The sequence below is a fragment of the Narcine bancroftii genome, chromosome 4 (genome assembly GCF_036971445.1).
Source record: "Narcine bancroftii isolate sNarBan1 chromosome 4, sNarBan1.hap1, whole genome shotgun sequence".
In the NCBI taxonomy this organism is placed as follows: domain Eukaryota; kingdom Metazoa; phylum Chordata; class Chondrichthyes; order Torpediniformes; family Narcinidae; genus Narcine; species Narcine bancroftii.
The window spans coordinates 163846842-163860512 of record NC_091472.1 but is presented as its reverse complement, the minus strand read 5'-3'; positions in this window follow the sequence as shown (position 1 = coordinate 163860512).

Here is a 13671-nt window from a genome sequence, read left to right as displayed (position 1 = left end):
CACCTCTGATTCCCCATATCTGATTCCCCGCCTCTGTTTCCCCGCCTCTGATTCCCCACCTCTGTTTCCCTATATCTAATTCCCCACCTCTGATGCCCCAACTCTGATTCCCCGCCTCTGATTCCCCAGCTCTGATTCCCCGCCTCTGATTCCCCGCATCCGATTCCCCATATCTGATTCCCCGCCTCTGTTTCCCCACCTCTGATTCCCCGCCTCTGTTTCCCCATATATGATTCCCCACCTCTGATTCCCAACTATGATTCCCCGCCTCTGATTCCCCAGCTCTGATTCCCTGCATCTGATTCCCTGCGTTCTATTCCCTGCCTCTGATTCCCCGCCTGTGATTCCCCATCACTGATTCACCACCTCTGATTCCCCACCTCTGATTCCCCATATCTAATTCCCCGCCTCTGTTTGCCCGCCTCTGATTCCCCGCCTCTGTTTCCCCATATCTGATTCCCCGTCTCTGAATCCCCAACTCTGATTCCCTGCCTCTGATTACCCAGCTCTGATTCCCCGCCTTTGATTCCCCCCGTCTGATTCCCAGCCTCTGAATCCCCGTGTCTGATTTCCTGCCTCTGATTCCCCGCCTCTGATTCCCCATCTCTGATTCATCTGATTCCCCACATCTGATTCCCCATCTCTGATTCCGCACATCCGATTCCCTTCCTCTGATTCCCCAACTCTGATTCCCCACCTCTGATTCCCCAGCTCTGATTCCCCGCCTCAGATTCCCCGCGTCTGATTCCCTGCCTCTGATTCCCCGCCTCTAATTCCCCATCTCTGATTCCCCACCTCTGATTCCCCGTGTCTGATTCCCTGCCTCTGATTCCCCGCCTCTGAATCCCAGCCTCTGATTCCCCATATCTGATTCCCCACATCTGATTCCCTGCCTCTGATTCCCCAGCTCTGATTCCCCGCCTTTTATTCCCCCCGTCTAATTCCCAGCCTCTGAATCCCCGTGTCTGATTTCCTGCCTCTGATTCCCCGCCTCTGATTCCCCATCTCTGATTCACCGCCTCTGATTCCCCATCTCTGATTCCCCACCTCTGATTCCCCGTGTCTGATTCCCCGTGTCTGATTCCCTGCCTCTGATTCCACGCCTCTGATTCCCCATATCTGATTCCCTGCCACTGATTCCCCGCCTCTGATTCCCCATCTCTGATTCCCCGCCTCTGATTCGCCAGCTATGATTCCCCCCCTCTGATTCCCCGCGTCTGATTCCCCGCCTCTGATTCCCCAGCTCTGATTCCCCTCCTCTGATTCCCCGCATCTGATTCCCTGCCTCTGATTCCCCGCCTCTGATTCCAGGCCTCTGATTCCCAACCTCTGATTCCCCACCTCTGATTCCCCATATCTGATTCCCCGCCTCTGTTTCACCGCCTCTGATTCCCCGACTCTGTTTCCCCATATCTGATTCCCCGCCTCTGATTCCCCAAATCTGATTCCCCGCCTGTGATTCCCCAGCTCTAATTCCCCGCCTATGATTCCCCATATCTGATTCCCATCCTCTGATTTCCCACCTCTGATTCCCCGCCTCTGATTCGCCAGCTCTGATTCCCCGCCTCTGATTCCCCGCATCTGATTCCCTGCCTCTGATTCCCCGCCTCTGATTCCCCATCTCTGATTCCCCGCCTGTGATTCCCCAGCTCTGATTCCCAGCCTCTGATTCCCCGTGTTTGATCCCCTGCCTCTGATTACCTTCCTCTGATTCCCGGCCTCTGATACCCCGCTTCTGATTCTGATTCCCTGCCTCTGATTCCCCATCTCTGATTCACCACATCTAATTCCCTGCCTCTGATTCCACGCCCCTGATTACCCACCTCAGATTCCCCATATCTGAATCCCCGCCTCTGTTTCCACGCCTCTGATTCCCAACCTCTGATTCCCCACCCCTGATTCCCCATATCTGATTCCCCGCCTCTGTTTCCCTGCCTCTGATTCTCCGCCCCTGTTTCCCCATATCTGATACCCCGCCTCTGATTCCCCAACTCTGATTCCCCACCTCTGATTCCCCAGCTCTGATTCCCCGCCTCTGATTCCCCGTGTTTGATTCCCTGCCTCTGATTCACGGCCTCTGATTCCCCATCTCTGATTCACCGCCTTTGATTCGACACCTCTGATTCCCCATATCTGATTCCCCACCTCTGTTACCCCGCCTCTGATTCCCCGCCTCTGAATCCCCATCTCTGATTCCCGGACTCTGATTCCCCACCTCTGATTCCCGGCCTCTTATTCCCGGCATCTGAATCCCGGCCTCTGATTCCCGGCCTCTGGTTCCCCGCTTCTGATTCTGATTCCCTGCCTCTGATTCCCCATCTCTGATTCCGCACATCTGATTCCCTGCCTCTGATTCCCCACCTCTGATTCCCCATATCTGATTCCCCACCTCTGTTTCCCCGCCTCTGATTCCCTGCCTCTGTTTCCCCATATCTAATTCCCCACCTCTGATGCCCCAACTCTGACACCCCGCCTCTGATTCCCCAGCTCTGATTCCCCGCCTCTGATTCCCCGCATCCGATTCCCAATATCTGATTCCCCGCCTCTGTTTCCCCGCCTTTGATTCCCCGCCTCTGTTTCCCCATATCTGATTCCCCGCCTCTGATTCCCAACTATGATTCCCCGCCTCTGATTCCCCAGCTCTGTTTCCCCATATCTGATACCTCGTGTCTGATTCCCCGCCTCAGATTCCCCGCGTCTGATTCCCTGCCTCTGATTCCCCGCCTCTGATTCCCTGCCTCTGATTCCCCATATCTGATTCCCCGCCTCTGATTCCCCAACTCTGATTCCCCGCTTCTGATTCCCCAGCTCTGAATCCCCGCCTCTGATTCCCCGCATCTGATTCCCTGCCTCTGATTCCCCGCCTCTGATTCCCCATCTGTGATTTACAACCTCTGATTCCCCACCTCTGATTCCCCATATCTGATTCCCCGCCTCTGTTTCCCCGCCTCTGATTCCCCGCCTCTGATTCCCCATATCTGATTCCCCGCCTCTGATTGCCCACCTCTGATTCCCCGCGTCTGATACCCTGCCTCTGATTCCCCGCCTCTGATTCCCCATCTCTGATTCACCACCTCTGATTCCCGGCCTCTGATTCCCCATCTCTGATTCCGCACATCCGATTCCCTGCCTATGATTCCCCACCTCTGATTCCCCGCCTCTGATTCCCCATATCTGATTCCATGCCTCTGTTTCCCCGCCTCTGATTCCCTACCTCTGTTTCCCCATATCTGATTCCCCGCCTCTGATTCCCCAACTCTAATACCCCGCCTCTGATTCCCCAGCTCTGATTCCCCGCCTCTGATTCCCCGCATCTGATTCCCTGCCTCTGATTCCCCGCCTCTGATTCCAGGCCTCTGATTCCCAGCATCTGATTCCGGCCTCTGATTCCCGGCCTCTGATTCCCTGCTTCTGATTCTGTTTCCCTGCCTCTGATTCCCCATCTCTGATTCCGCACATCTGATTCCCTGCCTCTGATTCCCCACCTCTGATTCCCCATATCTGATTCCCAGCCTCTGTTTCCCCGCCTCTGATTCCCCGCCTCTGTTTCCCAATATCTAAGTCCCCACCTCTGATTCCCCAAATCTGATTCCCCACCTCTGATTCCCAGCTCTGATTCCCCGCCTCTGATTCCCCGCATCTGATTCCCTGCATCTGATTCCAAGCCTCTGATTCCCTGCCTCTGATTCCCAACCTCTGATTCCCCACCTCTGATTCCCCATATCTGATTCCCCGACTCTGTTTCCCCGCCTCGGATTCCCCGCCTCGGTTTCCCCATATCTGATTCCCGGCCTCTGATTCCCCGCCTCTGATTCCCCGCCTCTGATTCCCTGCCTCTGATTCCCCATCTCCGATTCCGCACATCTGATTCCCTTCCTCTGATTCCCCGCCTCTGATTCCCCGCCTCTGATTCCCTGACTCTGATTCCAACCTCTGATTCCCCACCTCTGATTCCCCATATCTGATTCCCCGCCTCTGTTTCCCCGCCTCTGATTCCCCGCCTCTGATTCCCAACTCTGATTCCCCGCCTCTGATTCGCCAGCTTTGATTCCCCGTGTTTGATTCCCTGCCTCTGATTCCCTGCCCTGATTCCCCATCTCTGTTTCACCGCCTTTGATTCGCCACCTCTGATTCCACACCTCTGATTCCCCATATCTGATTCCCCGCCTCTATTTCCCCATATCTGATTCCCCGCCTCTGATTCCCCCACTCTGATTCCCCGCCTCTGATTCCCCAGCTCTGATTCCCCGACTCTGATTCCCGGCGTCTGATTCCCTGCCTCTGATTCCCCGCCTCTGATTCCCCATCTCTGTTTCCCCGCCTCTGATTCCCCGTGTCTGATTCCCTGCCTCTGATTCACCGCCTCTGATTCCCCGCCTCTGATTCCCTGCCACTGATTCCCTGCCCCTGATTCCCCACCTCTGATTCCCCATATCTGATTCCCCGCCTCTGTTTCCCCGCCTCTGATTCCCCGCCTCGGATTCCCCATATCTGATTCCCTGCCTCTGATTCCCCAACTCTGATTCCCCGCCTCTGATTCCCCAGCTCTAAATCCCCGCCTCTGATTCCCCGTGTCTGATTCCCTGCCTCTGATTCCCCACCTTGATTCCCCATCTCTGATTCACAACCTCTGATTCCCCACCTCTGATTCCCTATATTTGATTCCCCGCCTCTGTTTCCCCGCCTCTGATTCCCCGCCTCTGATTCCCCATATCTGATTCCCCGCCTCTGATTGCCCACCTCTGATTCCCCGCCTCTGATTCGCCAGCTCTGATTCCCCGCCTCTGATTCCCCGCATCTGATTCCCTGCCTCTGATTCCCCGCCTCTGATTCCCCATCTCTGATTCACCGCCTTTGATTCGCCACCTCTGATTCCCCATATCTGATTCCCCACCTCTGTTTCCCGGCCTCTGATTCCCCGCCTCTGATTCTCCATATCTCATTCCCCGCCTCTGAATCCCCATCTCTGATTCCCGGACTCTGATTCCCCACCTCTGATTCCCGGCCTCTTATTCCCAGCATCTGATTCCCGGCCTCTGATTCCCGGCCTCTGATTCCCCGCTTCTGATTCTGATTCCCTGCCTCTGATTCCCCATCTCTGATTCCGCACATCTGATTCCCTGCCTCTGATTCCCCACCTCTGATTCCCCATATCTGATTCCCCGCCTCTGTTTCCCCGCCTCTGATTCCCCACCTCTGTTTCCCTATATCTAATTCCCCACCTCTGATGCCCCAACTCTGATTCCCCGCCTCTGATTCCCCAGCTCTGATTCCCCGCCTCTGATTCCCCGCATCCGATTCCCCATATCTGATTCCCCGCCTCTGTTTCCCCGCCTCTGATTCCCCGCCTCTGTTTCCCCATATATGATTCCCCGCCTCTGATTCCCAACTATGATTCCCCGCCTCTGATTCCCCAGCTCTGATTCCCTGCGTCTGATTCCCTGCGTTCTATTCCCTGCCTCTGATTCCCCGCCTGTGATTCCCCATCACTGATTCACCACCTCTGATTCCCCACCTCTGATTCCCCATATCTAATTCCCCGCCTCTGTTTGCCCGCCTCTGATTCCCCGCCTCTGTTTCCCCATATCTGATTCCCCGTCTCTGAATCCCCAACTCTGATTCCCTGCCTCTGATTACCCAGCTCTGATTCCCCGCCTTTGATTCCCCCCGTCTGATTCCCAGCCTCTGAATCCCCGTGTCTGATTTCCTGCCTCTGATTCCCCGCCTCTGATTCCCCATCTCTGATTCATCTGATTCCCCACATCTGATTCCCCATCTCTGATTCCGCACATCCGATTCCCTTCCTCTGATTCCCCAACTCTGATTCCCCACCTCTGATTCCCCAGCTCTGATTCCCCGCCTCAGATTCCCCGCGTCTGATTCCCTGCCTCTGATTCCCCGCCTCTAATTCCCCATCTCTGATTCCCCACCTCTGATTCCCCGTGTCTGATTCCCTGCCTCTGATTCCCCGCCTCTGAATCCCAGCCTCTGATTCCCCATATCTGATTCCCCACATCTGATTCCCTGCCTCTGATTCCCCAGCTCTGATTCCCCGCCTTTGATTCCCCCCGTCTAATTCCCAGCCTCTGAATCCCCGTGTCTGATTTCCTGCCTCTGATTCCCCGCCTCTGATTCCCCATCTCTGATTCACCGCCTCTGATTCCCCATCTCTGATTCCCCACCTCTGATTCCCCGTGTCTGATTCCCCGTGTCTGATTCCCTGCCTCTGATTCCACGCCTCTGATTCCCCATATCTGATTCCCTGCCACTGATTCCCCGCCTCTGATTCCCCATCTCTGATTCCCCGCCTCTGATTCGCCAGCTATGATTCCCCCCCTCTGATTCCCCGCGTCTGATTCCCCGCCTCTGATTCCCCAGCTCTGATTCCCCTCCTCTGATTCCCCGCATCTGATTCCCTGCCTCTGATTCCCCGCCTCTGATTCCAGGCCTCTGATTCCCAACCTCTGATTCCCCACCTCTGATTCCCCATATCTGATTCCCCGCCTCTGTTTCACCGCCTCTGATTCCCCGACTCTGTTTCCCCATATCTGATTCCCCGCCTCTGATTCCCCAAATCTGATTCCCCGCCTGTGATTCCCCAGCTCTAATTCCCCGCCTATGATTCCCCATATCTGATTCCCATCCTCTGATTTCCCACCTCTGATTCCCCGCCTCTGATTCGCCAGCTCTGATTCCCCGCCTCTGATTCCCCGCATCTGATTCCCTGCCTCTGATTCCCCGCCTCTGATTCCCCATCTCTGATTCCCCGCCTGTGATTCCCCAGCTCTGATTCCCAGCCTCTGATTCCCCGTGTTTGATCCCCTGCCTCTGATTACCTTCCTCTGATTCCCGGCCTCTGATACCCCGCTTCTGATTCTGATTCCCTGCCTCTGATTCCCCATCTCTGATTCACCACATCTAATTCCCTGCCTCTGATTCCACGCCCCTGATTCCCCACCTCAGATTCCCCATATCTGAATCCCCGCCTCTGTTTCCACGCCTCTGATTCCCAACCTCTGATTCCCCACCCCTGATTCCCCATATCTGATTCCCCGCCTCTGTTTCCCTGCCTCTGATTCTCCGCCCCTGTTTCCCCATATCTGATACCCCGCCTCTGATTCCCCAACTCTGATTCCCCACCTCTGATTCCCCAGCTCTGATTCCCCGCCTCTGATTCCCCGTGTTTGATTCCCTGCCTCTGATTCACGGCCTCTGATTCCCCATCTCTGATTCACCGCCTTTGATTCGACACCTCTGATTCCCCATATCTGATTCCCCACCTCTGTTACCCCGCCTCTGATTCCCCGCCTCTGAATCCCCATCTCTGATTCCCGGACTCTGATTCCCCACCTCTGATTCCCGGCCTCTTATTCCCGGCATCTGAATACCGGCCTCTGATTCCCGGCCTCTGGTTCCCCGCTTCTGATTCTGATTCCCTGCCTCTGATTCCCCATCTCTGATTCCGCACATCTGATTCCCTGCCTCTGATTCCCCACCTCTGATTCCCCATATCTGATTCCCCACCTCTGTTTCCCCGCCTCTGATTCCCTGCCTCTGTTTCCCCATATCTAATTCCCCACCTCTGATGCCCCAACTCTGACACCCCGCCTCTGATTCCCCAGCTCTGATTCCCCGCCTCTGATTCCCCGCATCCGATTCCCAATATCTGATTCCCCGCCTCTGTTTCCCCGCCTTTGATTCCCCGCCTCTGTTTCCCCATATCTGATTCCCCGCCTCTGATTCCCAACTATGATTCCCCGCCTCTGATTCCCCAGCTCTGTTTCCCCATATCTGATTCCCCGTGTCTGATTCCCTGCCTCTGATTCCCCGCCTCTGATTCCCCGCCTCTGATTCCCTGCCACTGATTCCCTGCCCCTGATTCCCCACCTCTGATTCCCAATATCTGATTCCCTGCCTCTGTTTCCCCGCCTCTGATTCCCCGCCTCTGATTCCCCGCCTCTGATTCCCCGCCTCTGATTCGCCAACTCTGATTCCCCACCTCTGATTCCCCAGCTCTGATACCCGCCTCTAATTCCCCGCGTCTGTTTCCCCGCCTCTGATTCCCTGCCTCTGTTTCCCCATATCTAAGTCCCCGACTCTGATTCCCCAACTCTGATTCCCCACCTCTGATTCCCCAGCTCTGATTCCCCGCCTCTGATTCCCCGCATCTGATTCCCTGCATCTGATTCCCAGCCTCTGATTCCCTGCCTCTGATTCCCAACCTCTGATTCCCCACCTCTGATTCCCCATATCTGATACCCCGCCTCTGTTTCCCCGCCTCTGATTCCCCGCCTCTGTTTCCCCATATCTGATTCCCGGCCTCTGATTCCCCGCCTCTGATTCCCCACCTCTGATTCCCTGCCTCTGATTCCCCATTTCCGATTCCGCACATCGGATTTCCTGCCTCTGATTCCCCGCCTCTGATTCCCCGCCTCTGATTCCCTGCTTCTGATTCCCAACCTCTGATTCCCCACCTCTGATTCCCCATATCTGATTCCCCGCCTCTGTTTCCCCGCCTCTGATTCCCCGCCTCTGATTCCCCAACTCTGAATCCCCGCCTCTGATTCCCCAGCTCTGATTCCACGCCTCTGATTCCCCGTGTTTGATTCCCTGCCTCTGATTCCCTGCCCTGATTCCCCATCTCTGATTCACCGCCTTTAGTTCGCCACCTCTGATTCCCCATATCTGATTCCCCTCCTCTGTTTCCCCGCCTCTGATTCCCAACCTCTGATTCCACACCTCTGATTCCCCATATCTGATTCCCCGCCTCTGTTTCCCCGCCTCTGATTCCCCGCCCCTGTTTCCCCATATCTGATTCCCCACCTCTGATTCTCCTACTCTGCTTCCCCGCCTCTGTTTCCCCATATCTGATTCCCCGCCTCTGATTCCCAACTATGATTCCCCGCCTCTGATTCCCCAGCTCTGATTCCCTGCCTCTGATTCCCTGCATTCTATTCCCTGCCTCTGATTCCCCGCCTGTGATTCCCCATCACTGATTCACCACCTCTGATTCCCCATATCTGATTCCCCATATCTAATTCCCCGCCTCTGTTTGCCCGCCTCTGATTCCCCGCCTCTGTTTCCCCATATCTGATTCCCCGTCTCTGAATCCCCAACTCTGATTCCCTGCCTCCGATTCCCCAGCTCTGATTCCCCGCCTTTGATTCCCCCCGTCTGATTCCCATCCTCTGAATCCCCGTGTCTGATTTCCTGCCTCTGATTCCCCGCCTCTGATTCCCCATCTCTGATTCACCGCCTCTGATTCCCCACCTCTGATTCCCCATCTCTGATTCCGCACATCCGATTCCCTGCCTCTGATTCCCCAACTCTGATTCCCCGCCTCTGATTCCCCATCTCTGATTCCCCACCTCTGATTCCCCGTGTCTGATTCCCTGCCTCTGATTCCCCGCCTCTGAATACCAGCCTCTGATTCCCCATATCTGATTCACCGCCTCTGATTCCCTGCTTCTGATTCCCCAGCTCTGATTCCCCGCCTTTGATTCCCCCTGTCTGATTCCCAGCCTCTGAATCCCCGTGTCTGATTTCCTGCCTCTGATTCCCCGCCTCTGATTCCCCATCTCTGATTCACCGCCTCTGATTCCCCATCTCTGATTCCCCACCTCTGATTCCCCGTGTCTGATTCCCCGTGTCTGATTCCCTGCCTCTGATTCCACGCCTCTGATTCCCCATATCTGATTCCCTGCCACTGATTCCCCGCCTCTGATTCCCCATCTCTGATTCACCACCTCTGATTCCCGGCCTCTGATTGCCCACCTCTGATTCCCCGCCTCTGATTCGCCAGCTATGATTCCCCCCCTCTGATTCCCCGCGTCTGATTCCCCGCCTCTGATTCCCCAACTCTAATACCCCGCCTCTGATTCCCCAGCTCTGATTCCCCTCCTCTGATTCCCCGCATCTGATTCCCTGCCTCTGATTCCACGCCTCTGATTCCAGGCCTCTGATTCCCAACCTCTGATTCCCCACCTCTGATTCCCAATATCTGATTCCCCGCCTCTGTTTCACCGCCTCTGATTCCCCGCCTCTGTTTCCCCATATCTGATTCCCCGCCTCTGATTCCCCAACTCTGATTCCCCGCCTGTGATTCCCCAGCTCTGATTCCCCGCCTCTGATTCCCCATATCTAATTCCCATCCTCTGATTGCCCACCTCTGATTCCCCGCCTCTGATTCGCCAGCTCTGATTCCCCGCCTCTGATTCCCCGCATCTGATTCCCTGCCTCTGATTCCCCGCCTCTGATTCCCCATCTCTGATTCCCCGCCTGTGATTCCCCAGCTCTGATTCCCCGCCTCTGATTCCCCAGCTCTGATTCCCAGCCTCTGATTCCCTGTGTTTGATCCCCTGCCTCTGATTACCTTCCTCTGATTCCCGGCCACTGATACCCCGCTTCTGATTCTGATTCCCTGCCTCTGATTCCCCATCTCTGATTCACCACATCTAATTCCCTGTCTCTGATTCCACGCCCCTGATTCCCCACCTCTGATTCCCCATATCTGAATCCCCGCCTCTGTTTCCACGCCTCTTATTCCCTGCCTCTGATTCCCAACCTCTGATTCCCCACCCCTGATTCCCCATATCTGATTCCCCGCCTGTTTCCCTGCCTCTGATTCCCCGCCCCTGTTTCCCCATATCTGATTCCCCGCCTCTTATTCCCCAACTCTGATTCCCCACCTCTGATTCCCCAGCTCTGATTCCCCGCCTCTGATTCCCCGTGTTTGATTCCCTGCCTCTGATTCCCCGCCTCTGATTCCCCATCTCTGATTCACCGCCTTTGATTCGCCACCTCTGATTCCCCATATCTGATTCCCCACCTCTGTTACCCCGCCTCTGATTCCCCGCCTCTGATTCCCCATATATCATTCCCCGCCTCTGAATCCCCATCTCTGATTCCCGGACTCTGATTCCCCACCTCTGATTCCCGGCCTCTTATTCCCGGCATCTGAATCCCGGCCTCTGATTCCCGGCCTCTGATTCCCCGCTTGTGATTCTGATTCCCTGCCTCTGATTCCCCATCTCTGATTCCGCACATCTGATTCCCTGCCTCTGATTCCCCACCTCTGATTCCCCATATCTGATTCCTCGCCTCTGTTTCCCCGCCTCTGATTCCCCGCCTCTGTTTCCCCATATCTAATTCCCCACCTCAGATGCCCCAACTCTGATACCCCGCCTCTGATTCCCCGCGTTCTATTCCCTGCCTCTGATTCCCCGCCTGTGATTCCCCATCTCTGATTCACCACCTCTGATTCCCCACCTCTGATTCCCCATATCTAATTCCCCGCCTCTGTTTGCCCGCCTCTGATTCCCCACCTCTGTTTCCCCATATCTGATTCCCCGTGTCTGATTCCCTGCCTCTGATTCCCCGCCTCTGTTTCCCCGCCTCTGATTCCCTGCCACTGATTCCCTGCCCCTGATACCCCACCTCTGATTCCCCAAATCTGATTCCCCGCCTCTGATTCCCCATCTCTGATTCCCCACCTCTGATTCCCCGTGTCTGATTCCCTGCCTCTGATTCCCCGCCTCTGAATACCAGCCTCTGATTCCCCATATCTGATTCCCCGCCTCTGATTCCCTGCCTCTGATTCCCCAGCTCTGATTCCCCGCCTTTGATTCCCCCCGTCTGATTCCCAGCCTCTGAATCCCCGTGTCTGATTTCCTGCCTCTGATTCCCCGCCTCTGATTCCCCATCTCTGATTCACCGCCTCTGATTCCCCATCTCTGATTCCCCACCTCTGATTCCCCGTGTCTGATTCCCCGTGTCTGATTCCCTGCCTCTGATTCCACGCCTCTGATTCCCCATATCTGATTCCCTGCCACTGATTCCCCGCCTCTGATTCCCCATCTCTGATTCACCACCTCTGATTCCCGGCCTCTGATTGCCCACCTCTGATTCCCCGCCTCTGATTCGCCAGCTATTATTCCCCCCCTCTGATTCCCCGCATCTGATTCCCTGCCTCTGATTCCACGCCTCTGATTCCAGGCCTCTGATTCCCAACCTCTGATTCCCCACCTCTGATTCCCAATATCTGATTCCCCGCCTCTGTTTCACCGCCTCTGATTCACCGCCTCTGTTTCCCCATATCTGATTCCCCGCCTCTGATTCCCCAACTCTGATTCCCCGCCTGTGATTCCCCAGCTCTGATTCCCCGACTCTGATTCCCCATATCTGATTCCCATCCTCTGATTGCCCACCTCTGATTCCCCGTCTCTGATTCGCCAGCTCTGATTCCCCGCCTCTGATTCCCCTCATCAGATTCCCTGCCTCTGATTCCCCGCCTCTGATTCCCCATCTCTGATTCCCCGCCTGTGATTCCCCAGCTCTGATTCCCCGCCTCTGATTCCCCAGCTCTGATTCCCAGTCTCTGATTCCCCGTGTTTGATCCCCTGCCTCTGATTACCTTCCTCTGATTCCCGGCCACTGATACCCCGCTTCTGATTCTGATTCCCTGCCTCTGATTCCCCATCTCTGATTCACCACATCTAATTCCCTGCCTCTGATTCCACGCCCCTGATTCCCCACCTCTGATTCCCCATATCTGAATCCCCACCTCTGTTTCCACGCCTCTGATTCCCTGCCTCTGATTCCCAACCTCTGATTCCCCACCCCTGATTCCCCATATCTGATTCCCCGCCTCTGTTTCCCTGCCTCTGATTCCCCGCCCCTGTTTCCCCATATCTGATTCCCCGCCTCTGATTCCCCAACTCTGATTCCCCGCCTCTGATTCCCCAGCTCTGATTCCCCGCCTCTGATTCCCCGTGTTTGATTCCCTGCCTCTGATTCCCCGCCTCTGATTCCCCATCTCTGATTCACCGCCTTTGATTCGCCACCTCTGATTCCCCATATCTGATTCCCCACCTCTGTTACCCCGCATCTGATTCCCCGCCTCTGATTCCCCATATATCATTCCCCGCCTCTGAATCCCCATCTCTGATTCCTGGACTCTGATTCCCCACCTCTGATTCCCGGCCTCTGATTCCCCGCTTGTGATTCTGATTCCCTGCCTCTGATTCCCCATCTCTGATTCCGCACATCTGATTCCCTGCCTCTGATTCCCCACCTCTGATTCCCCATATCTGATTCCTCGCCTCTGTTTCCCCGCCTCTGATTCCCCGCCTCTGTTTCCCCATATCTAATACCCCACCTCAGATGCCCCAACTCTGATACCCCGCCTCTGATTCCCCAGCTCCTATTCCCCGCCTCTGATTCCCCGCATCCGATTCCCCATATCTGATTCCCCGCCTCTGTTTCCCCGCCTTTGATTCCCCGCCTCTGTTTCCCCATATCTGATTCCCCGCCTCTGATTCCCAACTATGATTCCCCGCCTCTGATTCCCCAGCTCTGATTCCCCGCCTCTGATTCCCCGCGTTCTATTCCCTGCCTCTGATTCCCCGCCTGTGATTCCCCATCTCTGATTCACCACCTCTGATTCCCCACCTCTGATTCCCCATATCTAATTCCCCGCCTCTGTTTGCCCGCCTCTGATTCCCCGCCTCTGTTTCCCCATATCTGATTCCCCGTGTCTGATTCCCTGCCTCTGATTCCCGGCCTCTGTTTCCCCGCCTCTGATTCCCTGCCACTGATTCCCTGCCCCTGATACCCCACCACTGATTCCCCATATCTGATTCCCTGCCTCTGTTTCCCCGCCTCTGATTCCCC